This window comes from Macaca fascicularis, chromosome 3 (assembly GCF_037993035.2).
Source record: "Macaca fascicularis isolate 582-1 chromosome 3, T2T-MFA8v1.1".
Classification (NCBI taxonomy): Eukaryota; Metazoa; Chordata; class Mammalia; order Primates; family Cercopithecidae; genus Macaca; species Macaca fascicularis.
In genome coordinates, this window is record NC_088377.1 from 141,865,073 (window position 1) to 141,890,011 (window position 24,939).

At 34.3% G+C, this 24,939-nt stretch overlaps 1 pseudogene; it reads left to right on the forward strand.

Annotated features, from left to right (window-relative positions):
• The first annotated feature begins 22,338 nt into the window (after positions 1–22,338).
• LOC123572242 (nucleoporin NUP35 pseudogene) lies at positions 22,339–23,350 on the forward strand (annotated as a pseudogene).
• Positions 23,351–24,939: the final 1,589 nt, after the last annotated feature.

Sequence of the window (24,939 nt, forward strand, 5' to 3'; positions counted from 1 at the left end):
ACATTCTTTGCAATGTGTCTAGAATCTAAAATTACAAGACTTTTTGACATACATTTTCCCAAAGATATGACTTGGAAGCAAAGGGTTATATTTGGGATTGACATATACAGGAAATAAAAATAACCTGGTTTATTTAACTAATACCACAACTAAAAAATTATGTTAATTGATATATATATTATAAGATTAATAAAAATTATGGACAATTCAGAAGGCTTCTCAATATTAAACATATACAAGGAATATACTTATAAGTTATATATGATTTATTAGATAAAATGTTCCCTGTAAATTTCACTTTTGCTGCATATTTTTATGCAGTGTCTTTAATCAAAGAGAATATTAGAATAAACCATTATCTAATTTACTTACATGGTACCACTTAGCTCAGTTCTCAAGATAATCATTAACAGAAATCAGTTCTCTCTTACGCAAAGGCATCTCACTTCCTAAAATTTAATAATTGTAATTGGTATGGCAAATTGTTGGCATTTTCTAATAAGAAAGTTAAGCTGTACCTTCCCAGAAATGGTTTCAGTTCTGCCACAAGACTGAGTTATAGTTAAGAATAGACAAAGCTAGTCATGGTAGCCTGATATGTGTTCCTTGTCTCCTTCACTGTAGAAGATGAGTACTCAGAAAACACCCTTTGTCTGTTCAAAGGCAGATCCAAGTTTCATGGAACGTCTTTAAGAAGAACAAGACAAATTATCAACATAATCTTTGATATTAAAGTAAATATGTATTTATACTAAGAAGACAGAGCACAAACAAAACGTAAGTAAATTGTGACCAACACCACAAACATTACAAGATCTAGGATTAAAAAGACATGATATTGATTAATTAACTCCCTGACATGTCTGTATATTATTTGCCAGCAAACAATTTTTCAGCTTTTCATAAGACATTGATTTCATGATACAATTTTCTATCAAGATAATAGAAAGATAATTTCCTCTATTTTATTGATAGTTGGGATTTGTAAGATATGCATCATAATTTACATACATATGTTTGTTTTATGTTTACAGTACTCTACAAACACAGGAACAATGGTAAATTATATTTTGTGCAATTCTCTTCATAAAATAAAAAATACATGGTACTTTTCTAATTTTACCCTTTTCTTTATATATGCTCCATGTATTATTTAATACAACCATTTTGAGAAGCCACCAAAGAGAACTATTTCTCCACTTGAAATTTTGACATATATGAATCTTAAAATAATTTTCCACAAAGTAGCTTCTGGATGTGTACATTTTAAACTCTGTTACTTTCACTCCTACTACTCCCACTATTTCCAGTGCTTGACACTGTAGTGTATACCTATGCAATGACTGGATCTCTGGGCTTGGATTTTTGTGTCACTAAGCCAGAGTGAGTCAGCAAATGGGTGGCAGAAATCTTCCTGTCATTACACATGAATGATCAAAAATAATTTAACTTTAAAGAAGTGATTACAAATGCCATAGCACACTAAACTCAAGCATTCCAATACAAATTCACTTTAGCCAGATCCAAAAAAGAAAAAAAAAAAAAGCTCATTATTAGCCAATATGAAATACATGTAATAGAATTCACAGAGGAAGGTGATTACATTTTTTAAACATTATTTTATCAAAGTTTACAAAAACATACAACCATGTGAATACATTGTAAGTGACCCTCTCAGGTATTGGTTGCAATTCTCCACAATATGTGAAACTTTACGAGAATGTCTCTCTCCACTCTGATTCCAGAATTATTACTCTTTTTCCTTGAGACTTCAGGAAGTGGCAAGCTGTCCCCTTCCCAACAAACACATACACACAGACACACACACACACATGCTCACACACATACTCCCACTATTACTAGCTATGGAGTATTACACTATCTTTTATGGTTGTTTAAAAAAAAAATCCCATTAGGATGACCCTTAAACCGAGACAGCCTCAATGTTTTAGGTTCTTCCATAAATGGAAAAGAGCCAAGAAGAGTAAAATGAAACTAGACTGACTTTACTAGTCAGAAACTGTCAACTAGCCTCTACCCTTTCCACTCTAGTGTAGACTCAAGTCTTTCCACTCTACCCCAATCCAATACTTTTTTTTTAGTTCCTTCCACTTAAAAGCTTACTGCCCCCACTGCTGAAGTGGAACTCTCTGAACCTCTTCTGGTTCTGATGGCTCCCAGATTTACAAATCTTCATTTGCACAAATAAACTGTTAGATTTATTTTGGCTTATGTTTTTCTTTAAATGTGGTTTACCACATATGCCCACTTTTCTTAAATTGTTTCTTTATTTAAAAATATTTAAATGTAAAACAGAAAATAAATATGAAATAAAAATTTTTAAAAATTTTCTCATTTAACTATTTGGATTGTACCATATTTTGCTGTAAGGAATTTGATACAGCCTTTTATTACTTCTTAGTTTAAATGTACATTTCTTAACAAGTTCTTTCCCAACCACTCTGTTGACACCATTTTTTTTCTTTCATAGGCTTCATTTAATTTTTGTCACAGCAATTATTCAAATTAGAATTATTTATGTATTTATTTATTTACCAATAGTCCCTGGTTCCAAATGGTTTCCTTTATATAAATAGCCACTAAATAAGTCGTTATAGTAAAACTGTTACTGGTACCCCTGGGTTATTTAAATCTCCCAGGATAGAAATCAAGAAAGATTACCAGACATAGCAGCAAAGAAAGAAAAAGCTTTAGCCTGTGCACAAGGAAGTCAGCATCACCCAGGGAACAGGAGGGATTGTATAGGAGGGGTTTGTCTAGCACTGGCACAGTGGCTTTACATGCTTTTTCATACACTGCATGTAATATTAGCATTTTAAATTTCTACCCCTGGGTGTGATTTTTCATATTAAAATGAGTAAGGAGTCATTATAAGTTGAAATTTAAGTCTAACTGCATGTGTAGGGCCCTGGGGAAGTCCCTAAACCCCTAAAGCAGGGACATGTGGTTAACAGCTTCTTGGGTCTTTTGTTGCTAATTGGCTAGAAGCTAGGTAAGCTACAGCTTGAGTAAGGGCCTTTTGCTCTTTTTCTATAAACTACATCTAAACATAAACCAGCCAGCCTGTCTGTCTTAAAACCACCCAGTAAGATATACTCACCCAGCCCTTATTACCAAAAGAGATGAAGTTAAGTTCTGACCTTCGGAGGGGTGGGTAGAAATGGAAGCCAGGGTAAGACGTAAGACTAGCCATGGGGAATCAACAGGCAGCCCTATCTCACAAAAGATGTCCCTCGACCTTCTCACGATGTCTGCCAGCCTGTTCTCCTCAGACCAGCCAAAATAATGGGCACTATGTCATGACAAGATTATGAAAATTATTGTTCCAGATGTTCTACTCCAGTGACAATTAATTCAATAGATATCTATGGTAGGACACATACCTATTCTCCATTTGTGAAACTGGATTTTTTGGATCTCAATTACTACATTACAGCAGGGTTTTATTATATTGCATGAATGAGTGACTAACGTCAAATCTATGTCTTTTTCTATTATTTGAAAGACAATACATACTTATATTTAAAATAGTATATCAGAATATGAAAAAATTTAATTTTTACAAAGTGAATTCAAACTATCACAGTGTTTTAAAGTAAATAAAATCATTTTACTTTGTAAATAGAAAAATCAACTAGCAAATATTGTAAATTATCTATTTTCTTTTTAGGTGAAATACTGTTTAACATATTGGGAATTATATGTTCTGGAATATCCGATGACTTTTTCTATTTTTACATATACATTCTTATTAATTTTAAAAAGCAAGTTTATATCACTTAACTTATTTGAGCACAAAGATCTTTGGAGTTAAGTCTACTAATATGGTAAGTGACTCAATCAACATTCCTTCTGGCTCTATTTTCCCTTATTTCCTATATTTTAAGGCTACTTATACTAAGAAGGTAGCATCTTTTTAGAGTTTCTTACATCTAGCAAAGGATATGTGACACAATTCTAGTTAAGGCAAATATACAGACATCTCTGGGATTTCAGAAAAATGTTTCTTGACCCAAGTTTCTCCTCTTGCTCCTCCATTACTTTTGCTTCCTGTCTGGGATGTAGCCATAATGGTCGGAGATTCCAAAGCACTAATGTTAGAACTATAAAGAAAAGGCTCATAGGAACAGAAAATCAAACACTTATGAGTATGTTCTCACTCATAAGTGGGAGTTAAACAATGAGAACACATGGACACAGGGAGGGGAACATCACACACCAGGGCCTGTCGGGGGGTGGGGGGCAGTGAGGGGAGGGGGAACATTAGGACAAATACCTAATGTATGTGGGGCTTAAAACCTAGATAATGGGTTAATAGGTGCAGCAAACCACAATGGCACACATATACCTATGTAACAAACCTGCACATTCTGCACATATATCCCAGAACTTAAATTCAAATAAAAATAAAAAAAAAAAAAAGAAAAGATTCACAACATCACAATGCTTTGGACCTGAAATCTACCAGATGACAAATCAAGGCCAATGGTTTCCTAATTCTTGGCATCTTTTTGCATGGTAATAAAATACACTCAAATTTATTTAATCCTCACTTTAGGATAATAGTTTTCTGGTACTTACAGCCAAAAACAATCAACAAATAATATAGTGACACAAGAATATTATTTAACTGATGAGTAAACTGACATTCAGCAGTACTTGAACAAGTTTACTTGCAGAATTAGGGTTATAGCATGCACTCAAATTAGGATGTTAGAAATAAAAGTATTTCCATTTACTAATATAGGGGAGAAATAAAACTTGCATTAAAACTATATATTTAAATATGCGATAATTTATTAGGCTGGGTGATTTAAGAGTAAAAATAGCTAGTACTTTGAATAGTAACTATGTGCCATTCACTTTTCTAGCTATCTTACATATAATAACTCATTTTATTCCCTATATAACTCTATTATATGAGTGCTATATTATGCACAGCTTACAGGGGAGAATATTGAGGGTATGAGTGGTCAAGTGGTTTTAAGTAACTTGTTTTAAGTGATGTAGTCAATAAGTGACAGGGCTGCCATTTGGACTCAGGCAGTCTGATTCCAGCAATTGTACTCTCAGCCATTGCCTCACACTATTTCTCATGCTGCAGTTATTTCAGCCTTATAATCAATCCGTGAAGTAGATCTTTTCATTCCCATTTTTAAGATAAGGTAAATGAAACAAAGATTTATGAAAAGAATTTTGAAATGCAATAAATGGAAAAATATTAATACTTATATAGCACTTAATATGTGTTAGGCATTATTCCAAGTAATTTACATATATTAACTTAATAACAAAATAACAGTCTGATGAGGCTGGAACTGTTTATTATTTCCATTTTATAGAAAATAAGACTGAATCACAGAACACTTGAGAAACCTGCCCAAAGTGACATAGCCAGTAAGTGGTGCATATAGGGTTCTAACCCAGGCAATCTGTCTCCAATGTTTGCTCTTAAGTGCTTTAATAACAAAGTACATGACCTTCTACTCTACTGCATAAATAGTAAAGGTTATTAAAATTAATGGAATAGATGGAGAATATTTACTGAATTGTCAGAAAAAGCTTCTTGAAAGGGGAAATTTAATCTGAACAAACCTCGAAGGGAGAAGAAAGTAATTAGCCTAAAGAAATGAAATTGGGATTCAAAATTATCTAAAAGAAGAAAATCTGGGACTATAGGGTCAAGTAGAAGAGCAGTGGAATTCAAGGAGATCAGTCATATTTTAAAAACCAATAGATTAACTCTAACTTTTCAATTTAATAATTAAAAAATATTCAGTCATCTTGTCTTACCTTCACCTATATTTGTTCAATTCTTGATGATCACCAGTTTATTGAATTTAACTATTTGACAGTTTGTGTTCTGATTAGCAGTTCTTAGGTCCCAAGAAAATAAAATTTTAAAACTATGGTTTCTGCCTTCAAAGAAATTGTCATCTTCTACATTTTTATACCATACAATACGGTCAATGGCTGTCATGTTCATCATCTCTTCTGCAATTTTTGGATCCAACTGATTTCAAAACTTTAACAAATAATTCAACAGATCAGCTCAATTATCATTTATCACACAACTCCTATCTGCCAGGATTGCAGAAGCTTGATGGGGGAAAGACACATAAACAAGTAATTACATTACAATGTGGTAATGAAGCAGTAGGGTCCACACCTTCTGGCATCAACAAAGAGGGCCATGATGGAGGAGGAAGTGTCAACTGGGCATTGAGGAGATCGCCTCAAAAACTAATATTTAATTCAAGGCATATTAGTGGAAGGTTACTGTATATTGGATACTATGCTAAGTGGTGATGACACAGCACTGAAAAATTCAGACATGATCACTGTCTTTCCAATGTTGAAAGGCCAACAGAATTAATGCAATTATTTTAAAAAGTTCCTGGAGAATAAAGATAGACAGGACTAAAGGAAGAAATGAATGAAACACCTGGGGAGAGGTCATGGCAAGGAATTCGGGAACCCACAGAATTTATTCAAGCCCTGGAACTAACCGAAAAAGAGGGAGAAGCTACAAGAAGAAAGAACTAAATGAGAAGAGAAGACAGGGATCAATGATAAGTTGAGTCCAATAAGTTTTATAGTTTAAGAAATGTCAGATATCCAGATAAATCTGGAAAGAACAACAATCAGTGAATATTAGAGATGACTAAAAACACACTGAATTAATGATTGAGGTGTTAATCTTTGAGGGTGACAGTTTAGGTCTTCTAGCTATGCCTTCCCAAGTTAAAGGAGATGGTATTCTTGGTACCCATGGAGTGAAAGACTCCATAGGAATTATGATGTATTTCACTTTACAAAGTTGTCTGTGAATTAAAACTGTGCAAATTGAATCTCATTTGAATTACTCTTAAGGAATTTGCAATAGACAACTATGTTACTGTGAATCCATTGAAAAGCAAGGACCATTTCTAATCAGAATGACTTCTTTATACTTTTTAGTAAACGTGAAAGTCATGTAAGAGTCTTTTTCTGATGCTTTAGTAAGCATTTTTTGTTTGTTTGTTTTATAAAGTACAATGTTAAACCCTGTGTGGGAATCTATGACGTTAAGATGTACTTTGAAATTTCTTGTGAAGATGGCTTTGTAGGCTTAGGTTTTAAAGAGCCCCACCTTTGCTTCATGTACATAGCGGTGACAGATAAAATACAAAATAAATAAGCCAAACATACATAGTTAGACTAAAAAAGATAAAGGCCTCCACAAATAAACACAAAACCACAACGTCAGCTTATATTATGAGTCTACTAAACTATTGGTTAGAAGCAGGTAGAGATGACTGGGAAGTCTATTCTCTCTACAATGGGGAGTAAAAATACGCCATAGGTGACAGAAGAAATTAACCAGGCTCAATGTATGAGAGCAGGATCTGGGCCAGAGGGCCCTCCCACTCATTCTCCTGAATAAAAGGTGAAAGATGTTGCTATCATATTTACCTACAGTTGTGGTTTATCTAAAGCTACATACCTAAGAAAGAAAAAAATATGTAAACTTTCTCAGCCAGTAACCTAGCCAACCTACCCAATGGTTCAGCATCTGGATGTCACGTCAGGAGAGAGTTCTGCTGTCAGTGTAGGTATGTAAGCCCCTACAGAACAACCCTACAGTTGATATATTGGACAAAGTACAAAAACAATTGCCAGAGGATACTAAGTTGTAAATAAAATCAGGCAGCGTGTGGAGGAGCCAAAACTTTGAGAGGCAACCAAAAGGGTTTTCATTTTGTTTTGACCTTTCCTGTTGAGGGGAACTTCAAGAACTGCTTCTTGGGAAGCAGCATGACTTGCTTGCTTTGGGGCAAGCAAACTAGTGCCAGATGGGGTAGGAGAAAAATTGATCTAGATGAGTTGAAATGGAGGAAATAACAGGTCTGGGAAGCTGCGGTTGGCCACCTGTGTTCCAATGACAAAGTATAAACTATCCTGGCCGGGCATGGTGGCTCACACCTGTAATCCCAGCACGTTGGGAGGCTGAGGCAGGTGAATCACTTGAGGTCAGAAGTTCAAGACCAGCCTGTTCAATGTGCCGAGACTCGGTCTCTACTAAAAATATAAAAATTAACTGGGCATGGTGGTGCACGGCTGTGGTCCCAGTTACTTGGAAGGTTGAGGCACAAGAATCTCTTGAGCCCAGGAGGCAGAGGTAAGAGTGAGCTGAGATCACGTCGCTGCACTACAGCCTGGGACACAGAGTGAGACTCTGTCTCAAAAAACAAAAACAAAACAACAACAACAACAAAAACTATAAATTATTCTAAGTGATTCTAGTTGATTTTGAAACAATAATCAGAAAGTGAGATCTGTGGGTCAGTGCTGCAATTATAAAATGTGTGTTGAAAATACGACAATATAGAGAAAAGGTTGTAAGATAATAAAAAAAATTCTAGATAAGACAAAAACAATTTTACATGGAGAATATAAGATCCGAGTGCTTAAAAAGAAGAATAAAATACAACATATTGGAAACACATTTTTGAAAGATGCATCAACTGAAATAAAATCCAAATGAAAGGCAATTGAGTTGCAGGAATAAGACAATAATAAATAAACATTCTGAAAAAAGATAAAGAAAATATAAATAAAATAAAAAAGATTAAATAATAGATACAATATATGGAACCTAGAAACTAGTATCCAACCTGTGAAAAACAGCTATTCTCAAAGTCAGGTCAGAATATTTAACAATTGTTGTCTAAAGTCCCACTCAGTTCAAGCACGAGAGTACAAACATCCTACAAAAAACCTGAAGTGTCCATCTCAGATTAAGGAATCTTGTTCTTACCCTTATATACCACACCAGCCTATTACACGGTCCTACTGAAAGAGCAGAGCAAATTCAGACCACAATATTGAGCCACTTCACTTCTGTATCATTCCCTGGATTTTGGTTCAATTTATTGTGAATAATCTCTTAAAATCTTATAAAATGGTAATTTCTGTTTTTAGGATCTGCCTAGATTTTGTTTGTTTGAATTAAAGTGTCCTAAAATGTTGGTTTGTGCATTGTATGCTACACAGAATCTTTGGATCCTAGATACTGCACTCTAGCTTTGCCCCTGTGTCGCCTTCTCATTGTCTGGGGGCAGGAGAAGCTACAGTCTGAGGATGGTTTTATTTGCGCCAGGCCTGAGGCAATACCTGAAACAGTGACTCCCGATCCCCACCATAGCTTTCCACAGTTCACTTCTCCCCAAGAGTCGTGTGCTCATCTGCCCCACATATTGCATGCCCGGTCAGAGATGTTTTGGGACATGCATGGCATGTTCGGGATGTCTTTGAACACAATACTTGCCTTCTTTGCCCTCTGGCTCCTACTCTCCCCACCTCCTAGGGAGAGAGTGTTCTTCAACCCCCATGAGTAGGTCTACAGCAGCTAGAAACAAGGAAAGAGACTCTATCTCTGTGTATCCTCCACTAATGAGAACCTAGTGGCTTTGTTTCATGCTCTGCCTAGAGGTTCTATACTCAAGGGCACAACATAAAATAAATACATAAGGCCATGAATGGTAATGTGCTAAAACAACGCCAAAGAGCCGCAGTCCCTCCTGCCCACCTAAAGAATAGAAACAAGAGAGCCACACACACATAAATGGTAGAAAAATTAAAGGCACAATGTTTAATCTATGGTAAACTGAATGATTTTTTTAAATGAATTAATTTTCAACAGACTTATCCAATATAAAAAATAACAGTTGCATATTTAAAAAGCATGAAGAAGGCAGGGCGCGGGCTTATACCTGTAACCCCAGCAAATTTGGGAGGCTGAGGTAGGCAGATCACCTAAGATCAGGGGTTCAAGACCAGCCTTGCTAACATGGTGAATCCTCATCTCTTCCAGAAATACCAAAAAAAAAAAAAAAAAAAAAATAGCTGGGCATGGTGGCAGGCACCCGTAATCCCAGCTACTAGGGAGACTGAGGCAGGAAAACCTGAGAGCCGGAAGTTGCAGTTAGCCAAGGTTTCTCCACTGCACTCCAGCCTGGACAACAGAGTGACAGGGTGATACTCCATCTCAAAATAAATAAATAAATAAATTAATTAATTAAAAGCATGAAGAAAACTAAAAAGCACTCTCTAAGTGCACAGATAAATATTACAGCTTCGTTATATAATAACCTGTGCACATACATGCATCCAAGCACACAACTAAATCTAAATAGAGGAAATAATAGAGGTCCTATTTATTTTCTACCCATAGTTGTACAGTTAATAACAAAAGATATTTAAGCCAACTACAATGTTTTTAAAAACACTGTCAAAATATCCATGTTATCAGAAAGAAAATTTAAGAAAATAATACAATGGCATGGAAAATGGCCAAAAATATACTCAGAGATAAAAATTAATCATTAGTTTTTAAGTATTAAAGAATCTATAATGCCAGTAAAATTTACTAAAAATAAAATTGTCAAGAAAATTTTAGAAGGGTGAGAAGGCCAAAACAATAGCAATGTAAATAGAATTTAATAAAATTAAAAATGCTAACTAGGTAAAGTTTGTAAAAAGAAATCCGAGGGCTAATATTTTGACCACAAATTAACATTACCTAAATTAACAAAAATTCAATCATAGTAAAATGGGAAAAAATATGGAGACAAAGAAACACTTATAGTTTTATCCATGTAACAGATAATTTTTGGAATGGGGTACAAGTCTGAAAAGATTACAGAAAACCATATAAAAAATAAATGCTACATAAAACCGTTGCTTCCTAAATGTTTTATCAGTACAGTGAAGCTTATGCCTAAATTCTTTCAAAATTTTAAGGAGCTGACAATTTAATTTATGAAATTTGTTTCAAAATATCCACATGTATAGTAAAATATCAAATTTGATTCCTTTATTAAACAAACATTTGCTGCCTCTGCATCAGAGATCATTTTAGGTCTGCATATACATCTGCGAATAAAATTGACAAAATGCCTGCTATCTGGACCGTACATACAAATTCTCCCTTTCTATGGTCCTCAGATAAAAAGAGGGATTCCATCCTCTGGAATGACTCATACCTACTCCAGGGCACTTGTTTTGCCATCAGACAATGCGCCGCATTTAAGTCCCCATTTACTTAGAGAAAGGCACACTGGCACAACCTAAGCTTCCATTCTATGGGGGAAGATGATGATAAATGCATACATCAACAAAATGGTTTCTGATTGAGATTCTTGATGGAAAAGTTTATTTTACTAAAAACAAAATTTTAACTGGTATACAGACAAGATATTTTAAGGAATCCAAAATAAACAGGAAACACCAGTTATAAGACTATTACAATAAATACGGCTGTCATAAACTTGGAGGTGATAGTAAAGATAAAAAGAGATGAGAGAGCCAGGATGTGGTTTTGGAGTTATCAGCTGACAATGTTGAACTTTAACTGAGACCTGTGCTCCCCAAAACAGAAATGGGTAAGAAATCCCCCACTCTTTCATGTTGCAGTAAATGACTTACCTCAAAGAAACATTATTCCTCATATACTTTAGAAAAAGACTCCCTGGCCGGGTGCCGTGGCTCACGCCTGTAATCCCAGCACTTTGGGAGGCTGAGGAGGGCGGATCACCTGAGGTCAGGAGTTTGAGAAAAGCCTGGCCAACATGGCGAAACCCCGTGTCTAGCAAAAATCCAAAAAATTAGTAGAACATGGTGGCGGGTGCCTGTAGTCCCAGCTACTCGGGAAGCTGAGGCAAGAGAATCGCTTGAACCCGGTCAGTGGAGGTTGGCAGTGAGTAGAGATAGCACCACTGCACTCCAGCCTGGGTGACAGAACGAGCCTCTGTCTCAGGAAAATAATAATAATAATAATAACTGCCTATCCTCTCATCTTCTCATTCTCATAACTCCCCAAAGATGCACAAATCACTCCCTTGTGACAAGATTAAGCACATGTATCTTCCCTCTTCTGCCTGAACCTGCTGAAAAGGCCAAACACAGATCCTTTCTCTTTCACCTCTAGCCATCTCTCTATTCTGTGTCTTCCCAGTGATTAGCTAAGATTAGAATGTAACTATCTAGACACAGAGATAAACACGTCCTATTCAGCTAACTGACTGAGACTTTCCCTGATTGCAAACCAGTATCAACTGAAACTTGTCTGCTCCTTCCAATGAAAGCCTAAGACAAAACTACCCAATTGAGACAGTCTGGATCTTTGCATCTATTGCAATAGCCTAAATAAAATCACACTCCTTACCTATGTAGTTTTTGTCTTTGACACAGTAAATAGGTAAAATATTAGTCAATAGAACTGAATAAGGCCAACTAAAGAGAGACTTAAGAAGAAAAAGCTATCCAGGATGAGCTCACAGAATTTGAATATTTAGACGTCAAACACACACACACACACACACACACACACACACACACACACACACACACACACACGATTGAGAAAGAATGACTGGGAAAACATCTAGAAACCCAGGAATGTATGAAAGTAAAAGAGAAAGAAGACGCAAGAAGGCAGGAGTTGTCAACTGTACTGAATACTTTGGAACTATCAAGTGAAATGAGGATAAAGGTAGCCATTGGATTTGGATTGATGGAGATCATTGGCAATACAGTAGTCCTCTCTTATCTTCAGTTTCACTTTCCATGGTTTCAGTTACCCAAGGTCAACACAGTCCAGAAATATTAAATGGAAAATTCCAGAAATAAACAATTTTTAAGTTTTAAATTGCATGGCACCTTTCTGAGTAGCATGATGAAATTCCTTCCTGTACCACTCCCTCATGCCCGGAAAATGAATCATTCTTTTGCCCATGGTATTCACCTTGCACACACTACCAGGCTGTAAGTCCTTTAGTAGCTCTCTCGGTCATAGATTGACTATTGTGGTATCACAATGCTGGGTTCAGGTAACCCTTATCTTGCTTAACAATGGCCCTAAAACACAAGAGTAGTGATATTGGCATATCATTTTAATTGTTCTATTTTATTTATTGTTGTTAATCTCTTATTGTGCCTTATTTATAAACTCCACTTTATCATAGGCATGTACAGGAAAAAGCATAACACTGTTTACAGAGGGCTTGGTACTACCTGTAGTTTCAGCCATCCATTGGGGGTATTGGAACATATTCTCTACAGATAAGGAAAGACTTATATGTTTACAAGAACAGTTGTTTTTAAGCAGTGGTGATAGCAGTGAGTTGAAGAGTAAAAGGGATGTGAGGAGTTCTGAGACAAGAATTGCAGATAATTGTTTTAGGAAGACTGGATAACATTCATATGGGACAGTGTTTAGAGGAGACTCTAAGGTAAAAAACATTTTTTTTTTTCTGAGATAAGAGATTCTAGAAAAGATTTGTGATACGGGAGAAAGGGGTGCCTACAAAAACAAAGACTTGGGGGAAAACATTATAATAAAAATAGTTAATATATATTGCATTCTTAATATGACCCAGGCACTACACTTTGTCTTTTTTATCTATTATTCTTAGTTTTTCTCATTTATTAACACTCTTCTATTAGAGAAAAATAGGACAGAGTTTAAGTTGATCATGATTTAAATTTCAGCACACTGCCTTCAGAGTCCATAAGTATAATCATTATGCTAAAATGCCTCTCTGTATATCTTAAAGCTACCAACAATACATGAATTGAGATGGAAGTACTTGATACATTTCTAACAAAATTAAGGAGCAAGCAACTTTGATTTATATCAACAATTTACTTAATGCATCTTCTAAAAGTTTAAGCCATTGAAATAAAATTTGAGCCAGAAATAATAAAAAGGAATGTTAGAGAGCATCAAAATTTTAGTATCACAGACAAAATAATTACATTGCCAGAAAATTCAAAATAATTTATTGAAAATCATTAGAAATTAACAGTACTTTATAAATTATAGTTACAAAAAGTAATAATCATCCAATAATTAATATTGATAAAAAGTCTGTTGGAAAACATAATCTGCTGTTCATAATGACAAACAAAACAAAAAATTATTGCAAGATATTAGTGAAGAATATATTGCACTATAAAACACCTACAAAAATATTCTACTTTGAAACTGGAGGATCTATATTAAGTACTGACATACAATGAGAATATTATTGAAATAGCTATTCTTTTCAAATCAAAATACAATTTCAGCATAATTTTTATTTGTAATTTAAAAACATTAGTCTTGCCAATATAATTTTAAGCAAAATTATGTATTTAATTTTACAAAGTTTTAAAATAATATTAACATAAAAATGAAAAAATAAACATGAAAGACAGGCTTAGAAAAATTTGAAAAGGAAATAGTGAGATCGATGGGGGAATATATCTCTTAGATAAAAAATAAATTATGGAATTAAAGTAACTAAAATATAATAGGTAGGCAGATTAATAAAGTATATTTCAGTTGGCAGGACATAGGGCCATCTATAACTTCCAGAGGATAAAAAACTATAATCCTTTCATATTTCTAAAAGTAGACGGCAAATGAATTTTGGTAAAAACAGTAATGTCAGCTGCATATATATATATATATTTTTGATTCTGCCATATTAGTAAACAACTAAATATACATCATAACAATGAGATGTCTATGTTCATATTTCAAGTGTTAAAACAAATTAACCAATGTTGTTAAAAAGTGTTAAAAATAAATTAACCAATATTGCAGAGAGATAAGTAAAATGAACTTTGACAAACACTGTTAATGTGTCTAAAAACTGATAAAATGTTTTAGGAAATTTAGAAAAACTTTAAAGAAATTTTAAAAGTCTAATAATTTTGGATCCTATAATTCTCCTTCTGGGAATTTATTCTAGAAACATTAATAGAAAAAAATAATCATAACACTGTTTTTCAAAAGCGTACTCTGGGAACAATCTAAATATCCAAAATCAAGGAAATGGTTAAACACATTAATGTGTAACCACAGTGTAGACTACTATGCCTGAAAGTGGAATCCAAAAATAATTTTTATTGTGGGGAGATATGGGGGCCATAACATTAATTGAAAAGTAAGACATAAAATATTATATATGATATTTCATTTACCTTAAGGTATGTCTTTTTCTTAGGGAAAACAAATGGAAGGTAATTTTTATGAATATTAATGGTGTTGTTCTTTGAGTAATGAAACTATAATTTATATTATCATGCATGTCAGTACTAATTTTTCTTATATTTCATATGGTACATGGATTGCCTTTATAATTATAATAAAACTAGTTTTAGAAAATAACTTATACAAGTTAAAGGTAAATTAAAACTTTCATATTTCATTTAAACCAATACCATCCATTAACCCATGATAGTATGGAAATCCTCTATTTCTGGGATCTCAGAACACTACATTGTAATTCTAAGATATTTCCAGTTATAAAATATGAACTATGTCCTTACTATATTTTCAGATTTTCAAATGCCATTTTAAATGATGAATACAAAAATATTAATGTGACTACATGAACATGTGCTAGACTGGAACTAGCCAGGTCAAATACATTTGAAAATTAAAAGTATATATTAAAATAAAGTTTTAGTGCTCAAATTCCAAGATATTAATTTTTTTATTATACTTTAAGTTCTAGGGTACATGTGCACAACGTGCAGGTTTGTTACATATGTATACATGTGCCATGTTGGTGTGCTGCACTCATTAACTCGTCATTTACATTAGGTATATCTCCTAATGCTATCCCTCCCCGCTCCCGCCTCCCCCCCTCCCCACAATAGGCCCCGGTGTGTGATGTTCCCCATCCCATGTCCAAGTGATCTCATTGTTCAATTCCCACCTATGAGTGAGAACAGGCGGTGTTTGGTTTTCTGTTCTTGCAATGGTTTGCTGAGAATGATGGTCCACCAGTGACAGACTGGATTAAGAAAATGTGGCACATATACACCATGGAATACTATGAAACCGTAAAAAAGGATGAGTTTGCGTCCTTTGTAGTGACATGGATACAGATGGAAACCATCATTCCAAGATATTAATTTTAAACATAACTATATATCCACTTAAAAGCTTAGAATGGCAGTTAATGTAGTATATTTTCACATAAATGATGATAAAACCAAAATTTAAAAACTCAATTTAAGTATATAAGATAAAAATATTTTAAATAGAAATTTAATATAATTGATTACTTATGTAGTATGATTTTAATTTTTAACTTTTATAACATTTATTTGAATTGGAAAAGGAAAGTATCACTACGACTTTACAATCTTAAGAATATTGAAATAACAGATTAGCATAGCATAAAAATTTGATTACTAGTGAATTCCGATATGATTTATGTATAGCTTATAAAATATTACAAGTATAAAATATTATATACTTTTGTTTTAAAAATAAATTAGTGAATAATGGTTACATAAACTTTAGTAGTCAAACTTTTAAATCTTAATTTGTACATAATAAGAATATTAAATGTCACATCTGAGGTAATTTATATTTTGTTATCTTTAAATAGGAGAAAGAGATGAGAATTATGGAGGAAAATAAAAGTTATTAAAACCAAACATGTGTCATTCTCTGTACTAGTTACTTAGCTTTATATAAATGCAAAGAAAATCTTTCCACTGCTGGAACATTTCCCATGGCCAGGTACTATTCTAAATCCTTTTACATGCATTGTCCCACAGATTGTTCAGAGTGATTATTTCCAACTTAGGAGCATGGAAACTTATAAAGGGATTACATGCTATGAACATCGACCACATTACACTAAAAGTATAGCTGATCAAAGTTAGGAGGTGGGATGCAGGGAAAGCAGAGATTCTAATGGTGAAAGTGCTAATATTTCCCTTTTATAAATGAGGAGCCAAAGAAAAAGCCTATGGTTAATGGAGTAAAAACTAGAGTTTTAAGTATTCCATTTGAAATTAAAGGGTAGAATTATATCTAAGTGAAGAATAGTTGCTGCGAAAAGAAGGGAAAGAAGGTGATAAATAATCTAAGTATGTATTCTATCAGAAACTAAATAAATAATGTCTAAGAGACCAAAAAAAACCCACTACATTGATAATAAGAATATAGCTGTAATTGTCAAAAGATGTAAAACAGACAAAAGTTATTGCTTCTGTGAAGACAACATGGTAGAGAACAGATGAGGAAGCAGATATTATTTGAATTTGGTATTAAATTTTAATCATTAAAAAATTAATCATTAATTATTAAAAATAAATAAGCATTTTTTAATCAAAATTTTGCCAAGCCGACCAGCTAAACAGTGTCTCCTTGCATGCTTCTCTGTACCGTAGTACTTGTCTTACAGTATTTGGCATATATAGTTCTCCCACCATACAGGCAATCTTTGAGGGTAGGGACTATCTTACTCATTCTGAAAGTGTTAGAATCTGACACAAAGAAAACAAGATATAATTCGAAAAAAATAAGTTATTGAATTAATTACTAATTGCTACAAATATAGAACCATCAGGAGTTAAACAAATGAAATAATTTTAATCTAACAGCATACCAAAATTCAATAATTTGCAAATTTCAAATCGTTTTGTTCTAATGCACAAAGTGTCAAGAAAACCAGAATACATTATGCTGTTCGCTATTGTCTAATTTATTACTCAAAAGAAGCTGCCAAAGTGCTTGCATATTTAAATACTCATAAAATTTACCAACTTCTCTATCTCAGAAAACAAAACAAGAGACTACTTTAGTTGATTAGCATATAAACAACTATTACTATTTTGGCTGTTTGTTAACTATGATGATGCAGTAATACATTTCACTCCTAAATGCAGACATTATATAAAAGGGAGAAAGGACTAATGCAACTAATTACCAAATCATGCAATTAGCTGTAGCCTAATTTTCTGCCAATAATAATTGAATAGTATGAATGCATGTGAGTGAAGCCACTCCAGGATTTATCTGAACTGAATTTATTAGTGTCTGAGCCCCCAGCGAGTTAACATGTAAGTCTTATAACAACAAAATCCTGAGAATTGATAAACACGTAAGTACCTTTTAATAGTATTTTAATACTGAATTTTATAACGTCTTTATGAATTGAGCAATAATTTCATTTCAGCAATTTATATTGAGACTAAAATGATGTGTGCTGTTATGGCAAAGTGAAGAGCTGAAAAGACTTTTTATTTTTTGTCTTAAGCGACAGAAAGTTTCTCATAGACGTGGAAGCTTGAAGTTTACGATCAGGCTGCCAGCACGGTCTGGGTCTGGTGAAGGCTCTCTTCCTGCCTTCTAACAGGATGGAGGAAGAGGAACCTCTGTGGCGTCTCTTCTTATAAGAGCACCAATCGCATCATGCAGACTCCACCCTTATGATCTCATCTAAACGTAATACCACCAAAGGCCTGTCTCCAAATATTAACACATTGGGGTATAGTGCATCAACAGCTGACTTTGGAGGGTGATGCAATTCACTCAATAGCAATGAGTATCTTGCATGCTTGTGACAACATAATTTAAAGCAATGATTCATAAAAAAGTTGGGCAAAAGTAGTTTACATAATTAATATGTTCACATGATCTAATGCCTGAAACTCATTTTAAAATTAGTTATTTATCTTTTAAAATTGTCATATAGGGCTGGGCGCAGTGGTTCACAGCTGTAATCCCAGCACTTTGGGAGGCCAAGGTGGGTGGATCACTTGAGGTCAGGAGTTCGAGACCAGCCTGACCAACATGGTGAAACCCTGTCTCCACGAAAAACACAAAAATTAGCCACGTGTGTTGGTGGGTGCCTGTAATCCCAGCCTCTCAGGAGCCTGAGGCAGGAGAATCACTTGAGCCAGGTAGGCGAAGTTGCAGTAAGCCGAGATCGCACGACTACATTGCAGTCTCGAGGATAGCCTGGACTCTGTCTCAAAAAAATAAAAATAAATAAATAAATAAAAAATCGACATGTAATAATTATACACATTTATAGGGGTACATACAGAGTGATATTTTGATACATGTATACAATGTGTAATGATCAATTAAGGGTAATTAGCATATCCATCTCCTCAAACATTTATCATTTCTTTGTGAAGGAAACATCCAAAATTCAAAAGACTTTTTGGAACAGTACTTGTATCCCAGACAAGACCATGAAACTCTTGCTGAATCCAGACTTCAGTGGGAAAAGTATTCATGGCTAAACTACACATAGTACAGATTTAGAGATTTAGAGCTCAAGGTATTTTTACAAATAGTTTTCTTGACAGATAAATCTAAAAATAAACCCTGCATTCATTTAAAGTGCACAATTTGGTAAGTTGTAACATAGAGCATTATTTTTTTTTTTTCTAGTTTTAAGTTCCTTGGGGCAAGAGAGTATTCCTCATGTTTCTATTAGTCTGTCTTGGCTGGAAGTAGAAGTTGTATAAATTTGTTTTTGCAATGACTTTCAAGAGATATTGTTTCCATTTCTTTTTCCCCTTCGATCATGATTTACAAAAGAAAATAATTAAGTATATACCTTCTCATAATAGATGGTTCTTTGGCAACTGACTTTCTACCAGTTAGTATCAGATAAGTGTTTTCAAGCTCACAGACAAAAAATAAATACCACAGTTAAGGAAAGATAATAATTACTAAAAAAATAAATGGTTGTATGTATGTTACATGACTATAAATTATTTCCTTTTATGTTAACTTCAAACTCCCTTATGTGAATTCATTCTCAGTTCTTCCAGATGATAAATAGCTGAGGCAATAAAGGATTCAGCATTAAGAAAAAAATTATAGTTCTCTCTTCCCCCTACATATTAAGAATTCAAACTGAGCATATGTAATTATTGAAACGCCCTCTCATGTATATTTTCTTGACATGTTAATGAAGTTGTGCACCATCACTGAAGCCATATTAGATAGAGGACCAAAAAATGTTTTTACCATAAAATGTCTTTTATCTAAGTATCGCATCACAGTGAAAAATATAATAGCAGACAGTAAAAGTAGGTGAGATAGATGATATATTCAGATTTGCTCTACGTGTTAAACAAAACTGTCAAATTGCCCAAGAACTTGTCTTATTATGTTCTTTCCAATGCTATAGTCTTAATTTCCTCATAACAACAACAACAACAACAAAATGATTCTTTTGGTGGAAGATATCCCTTTATTTCCAATAATACTTATATTTTACCTGCACTCTACCTCCAGAATATGTTTTGTAGTTTTGATTTTGGACTTATTGTTACATTGGTTATGTAACATAATGAAATATATGGTATAACAAATGCCCTTGAATTTCCTTCTGATATTTTGTAGATTATAAACAACTCTGATAAACAGAGAAAACATAAATAAAAAATAGATAATATGAAACCAGAAGACAGTGGGCCAGTCAGCTAACATGAACATGAGCAACAGCCCATCTCTCCTCTAAAAATATTGCACTTGTATATACACCAGTCTAGTTTCTTTTATACAAAATTGCATAAAATTTATAAGTATATTTGATGCCTTTGGTTCCCTTTAAAAGGTGTTACAAAAAGGTGTACTTAGCCGGGTGCAGTGGCTCACGCCTGTAATCCCAGCACTCTAGGAGGCCGAAGTGGGCGGATCACCTGAGGTCAGGAGTTCGAGACCAGCCTGACCAACATTTGCATCTCTACTAAAAATGCAAAATTAGCTGGCTTGGTGGTGCATGCCTGTAATCCCAGCTACTTGGGAAGCTGAGGCAGGAATCGCTGGAACCTGGGAGGCGGAGGTTGCAGTGAGCTGAGATCGTGCCATTGCACTCCAGCCTGGGTGATAAGAGCAAAACTCTATCTAAAAAACAAAACAACAAAACAAAACAAAACAAAAAAAGGTATTCTTACTCTAGGGCTCTTTAGTGAACAAGTATACAGTTTTTAATGATCATAGAATCTCAGACTACCCTAACAAAACCAAAAGCGTGAAAGAAATTAATATACACCATGAAATTGTGAAGTGTGATAAAAATTCCTCATAAGATTTATGGGGCTGAATATGCAGAAATTAATAAACCTATAGAAGTTCATCATTTGATGCTGTGTTTGCTTCTTGGAAAATCAAACAATTACAATGAATAATTAAACTATTTATAAATTCTCAAAAATAATTCTCACTCAATATCTTTTATTGTAATTTTCTGCCAGATGCACAGTATAACTCTATCAGTAACTTTCTAGAAAATATAGATAAACCTAGAGATTTTGTTTCAATGGACTATGTAATATAACATATTATGTAACTAAAGGCTGAACATCATCCTGTCAGAAATTATTTATTCCAAAATAGGATTGAGGATAGAAAGCAGACATAAGGATAGAAAACAGACACACACATAAACATATGTGTGTCTGTGCATGTGTATACACATATAAATGCATATTTATATTTTTGATATATATGATATATATTCAATATCAATATAGAAAGCAAGAAAACTAAATTAGAGGCCGAACATGTCTAGTATCCACTAGCTGTGCCAAAATAGTTTCAGAGGGCAATTCAACACTTGTCACCCTGCAGAGGTTTCAATGATGTCAAATCATGACGGCTTCCTCTATTTTCTAAGCATATAAATATTGTCAGTATTATCACAACCACTTAGCACTTAATTCAGTGCTTTGTGTCAGGAACAAAAAGGTTGTATCTGGTATAATGCGACATGGTATACCCGCAGTAGGTGGGCTGCTCTTTCCCGAAGTATTCAATCAGCGAGTATCAAATCCCAGAAGACTCTAAGATAAAGCAAAAATAATAGGGGCATAATTTTTTTGGCAATTGAACAATTGAGGAGACAATCAAAATTGCAGAAGCCTTCTTTGTAGAATTTAACAAGGTGATTTTAAAATTTATATGAAAAGCAAAAAAACAAATATAGCAATTTTTACAAAAAAAGAACTAAGTAGAGAAAGTCTTACTGTACATGATTTCAATACATATTCTAAAAGTGGAGTAATCAAGACCATGAGCCTTGAGAAAAGTAATATATAGATCAATGGAGAACATTGCTCTCTAGGCAATCCAAGAAATGTGGTATCAACTGTATACCCATACGGAAAAATAAATTAGTGGCATCTCTCGTCATACATTGTGCATAAAAATGTACTCAAAGTGAATCGTAGACCTACATATAAAACCAAAAGCTATAATATTCCTGGAGGAAAAAAATAAGAGAAAATCTTTGCAACCTCCTGGTGATCAAAGTTTTCTTAAATAGGAAACAACAGCAATGAACCATAAATTTTTTTTTTAAAAAAATTATAAATTGGACTTAATTAAAATTTAAAACATATTATTCTAAAGACATAGTGGAGAAATGAAATGGCAAGCTATAACCTAAGAGAAAATATTCAAAACACATAAATTAGAAAAAGATATAAAGAATGCTTACCACTCTCAAGGTCCCAGGATTAGTGCAGTTCCTACCACAATGGCAGCCTTTGCTATGGAACCACACGTGCGCATGTTGGGATCTGAACCAGTGACGATGAGTTCATCCACATCTCCAAAGCTAGGAGGTAATGTCCAGCTCTTACCTGTCTTTTTAATGATGGATTTTCCAGTGACTCTATAAGTTCAATCAATTAGTGGTCCCAGTAGGAGTAATGGAAATGAGATCACGTTTACTTGCAGGTGGCTCATCACCGCCATAGCCAGTTACACCAGCTCATAAAGATAAAAGTGGAGCTCCACCAGTTAGAAGTATATGTAAAATGAAATTTCTAGACCAGGGCTTGGAACAACACTCTTAACTTCAAGAAGAGAGTCAAACATTTTATTAATGCAGAGTCCTCTTGGAGGTAAGACAACTACTCCTGCAACCGGGCAAAGTATATTTAGTCTGGCATATATTGGTCAGCCATGAAAGACAGCATTATCTCCTGCCCACTCGGATCCTATACTCAAGGAGATCCCCTGACTTCAGAAGGTCACCTCAGTGACACTTGAGTGATTGTGTTTGGGTTTCCTCAAGTATCTGCTTTTTACATATTATAATTTGTATAATATGCGAATATCTTAAAATATGTTATTTATAACACACAGGAAAATGCATATTTGTTATTAATCTAAACTGTAGGCCTAGAAAGCCTTAAACAAAGACAGGATAATTTTTAGATAATTCATCATGATTGGTGTACAACCATGTTTTGATGCAAGTGTTATAGAAAACAGTGACAGATGTGCTTTATCATCTCCGTCTTCAGCCTTTACATCACCAATCAAAACCTTAGGTAAACCAATACAACCTGGAAATACTCCTAGAATTTCTATACTGAGACCTCTTTCTACAGCATACAGAGCTTCTATTAGCGACAATCAGGTTATTTCTAACAGAAAAACACCTAAAAACAATGAGAGTCTTGTATCCAAAGCAATAGAGCACATGTTTGGCTGCTAGCATGAGAAATTAGAACTCAGTGACCAAACAGAAGGTTGCTACACTAAAACAGAGTTAGCAGAGCACTGCTCATTTCCACCACTTAGTTATATAACCACTCCTGCAGTATTGAATAGCTGTTGCACACTTCTTTTAGAAAGAATCCTTTTTCTTTAAGGACATAGCCTGTTGCCACTCACAATTTAAAGGATGCTTGGAATCCATTTTAAAGAAAACTAAAAATCCCTGTAAATAGGTTTTGTGCTATCTGTGATCATGCATGTTTATTTAAGCACAAAAAACACAACATGATTACATTATTATTAAATAATTGAATTTGTGGCAAGGCTTCAGAGTCTTCATGAGAAGGTAGGTGCATTTTATAAATTATAGCTGTTTCTACACAAAGATTATTATTAGCAATTTGAATTATGGTCTTTTAATTTGGATAGTTAATATTATCTTAGTTTATATATATCCTTTCATGGATTGTCATCTTGTTGTATTATAAAAACAATACATTATTTTTAAAAAACCTACTATTTAAGTTTCTTGATAAAAACAAACTGTCACATTATCAGTGATAAAATGTTTACAACTCAATAACAGAACAATAAACAATTCAGGGCCGGGAGCGGTGGCTCAAGCCTATAATCCCAGCACTTTGGGAGGCCAAGACGGGCGGATCACGAGGTCAGGAGATCGAGACCATCCTGGCTAACACGGTGAAACCCCGTCTCTACTAAAAAATACCAAAAAAAAACTAGCCGGGCGAGGTGGCGGGCGCCTGTAGTCCCGGCTACTCGGGAGGCTGAGGCAGGAGAATGGCGGGAACCCGGGAGGCGGAGCTTGCAGTGAGCTGAGATCCGGCCACAGCACTCCAGCCTGGGTGACAGAGCGAGACTCCGTCTCAAAAAAATAAATAAATAAATAAATAAATAAATAAATAAATAAACAATTCAGTATATTTTTAAATGAGCAAAAGAGTTTGTTATCTTGAAAGAGAAAGTACACAGATTACCCATAGAAAGGGTATAAAACATCATTAGTCTTTGGGATGCAAATTCACCACAACCCATGCAGAAGAATGGGCAAAATGAAAATTAAAAAATTAAATCCTGTTACAATTTAATTGAAATAAATTGAATGGAAAATTACAGAGGCTTCAACTAATTAAAAGTAGCAGTACTAATAACTTATTTTTAATGTGAGTGGGTGGATAATAAGAGAGTTTAAGGCTTTGCCACTTGTTGGTTGTAGGGAGTAATGAGAAGTGAGTAATCAAAAAGAACTCTAACATTTTTTTCAGTGTCAGGAGGAACAGAGTTTTCACTAAAGAGTCAAGGGAGAATGCTGTAATTCAATCCAATAACAGTTGAGGGGGTTGTCTTGAGTACTCTTTTTTGTTTGATTTGGAGGTACATGGGCAGTTTTGTTACATGGGTATATTGCGTGATGCTGAGGCTTGGGGTATGGATAGTCTCATCACCCAGGGAGTGAGCACAGTATCCAGTAGGTAGTTCTTCAGCCCTTTCTCCACTCCTCTCTCCCCACTCTAGTAGTCCCAGTGTCTATTGTTCCCATCTTTATGTCCATGTGTATTCAATGTTTAACTGTCACTTATAAGTGAGAA